At 39.8% G+C, this 1,653-nt stretch overlaps 1 protein-coding gene across 1 annotated transcript in view; it reads left to right on the forward strand.

The window, feature by feature from the left end:
• Positions 1–1,653, forward strand: part of LOC102672656 (transcription factor Sox-19b) — a 28,787-nt gene that overhangs the window by 18,246 nt on the left and 8,888 nt on the right. The window lies entirely within an intron of this gene.

Here is a 1,653-nt window from a genome sequence, read left to right on the forward strand (position 1 = left end):
TTTCAGCCGCGCATTGTTGGCGGCGATGCCCCCCAGGTTTCCGTGGTCGGAAGTCTTATAATGGCGATTTCTTCGAGGTTCGACCGACCCTCGTTTCCTCCGCGCCATTTTCTTCTCCGTCTCTTCACCGGTTCTAATGGTTCACGCGTTGCCCGCTTTTGGAAAGAGCTCAAAGGCTCCCGATTCACACCCCCCTCGGCCGGCCATCGCCGTTTTCGTATTATCATCATACCAAACGGAGAATGCAGGGACGGTGCACTCGCGGCTACGCTCCGTTGATGATGGCCCCCGTCTTCTGGTCACTTCTTCTTATTCTTATCCTTTCGTCGTTGTTCCATCGCAACCCTCTTTGTTTCAACTCGAGGATAGGTGGATAATAACAAGCGTGGGAAAAGTATGGGGAAGATTAATGCGGAATTTGTGAGAGTTTCTTCTCGTTTGGATAATAAGAATTTCCTTCAAATTTATATATATACACTTATTCTTATGGAATTAATCGTTAATTCTTCTGTATTAATTCGTAGTAAACCTTTTTTCGTAATAAAATCTTCTTTCTCCCTCGTTGGGGAAAAGGGAATATTCACATATTTTTAAGAACGATCCGATTCAGAGTCTGAACATTTACTTTCATCGTAGCTTAAATCAGATTCCAAACGAACGATATTCCAATCTTCGAAAGCGATCTTCGACCCCCAAACTCCTCCTCCGAGTATCATTCACGGGAACGTCTCCCGTCACTGCCGTTTCGTTGCCGCGACAATGGTATAAGGTTGCGTTCAATTACTAGATCGGCATCTGTCGATTCCCGATCCTCGCTTCCTTATCTCTCGCCAATGGCATCCCCGCGAAATCGGCGGGTAACAGATGTTCGATGAATCCGGCCATATCCCCCTCGATTCGCCTCCTTTGCGCAGATTTGTTTGACATCCCGCCCTCCCCATTGTGCCCATTGTCTCTCGCACCGTAATTTTGAATTTCTCCAGAAAAAAAGGAGAAGAAAAGAAAAGAGCGGGATTCGAACAATCGAGCGTGAAATTATTATGATCGTGAACGAATGAGTTCAGATTCGAAGAAGCTGTTTTTTTCTTTCTTTTTTTTACGTTTCTGTAAGACGAATAATTATTACACGGTTCCTTATTTTGTAGATTCTTTAATTCTGGAAATTAGTTATATAGGAATTATTTTTTTCAAAGTCTGATATTTGTTACGAGGTTACAAAACAGTATAATATATATTTTTTAATTTTTAAGGCTGTATTTATAATTCTGAAGTAGCATAAAATAGTTAAAAAAAAATATATAATATCATCTTAGTGTTAAAACCAAATTGCACATAATAAATGGAAAATTATTAAAAACATCTTGTAAATAAGATCAGATCAGATAACAATTCAAAGTGTAATATCCTCCTATGAATGTATATATATATATATTCTTATAAATAATATCATCGTAACAAAAATTATTTGACATTGTACACTCGCGACTGTTCTTCATCGTAAGAGGATGGATACGGGGGAAAGGGTTAAAAAATATTTCTATCCCACGTAAAAATCGGATCATAAAAAGAGGAGGGTAAGCGAAGGAGAAATAAGTTAAGTAGTCACGCGACGTGCCCCGTGTTTATTTTCGAAAACACGGGTCAAAAGTTGGC

This window comes from Apis dorsata, unplaced genomic scaffold, assembly GCF_000469605.1.
Source record: "Apis dorsata unplaced genomic scaffold, Apis dorsata 1.3 scaffold_215, whole genome shotgun sequence".
Taxonomy (NCBI): Eukaryota; Metazoa; Arthropoda; class Insecta; order Hymenoptera; family Apidae; genus Apis; species Apis dorsata.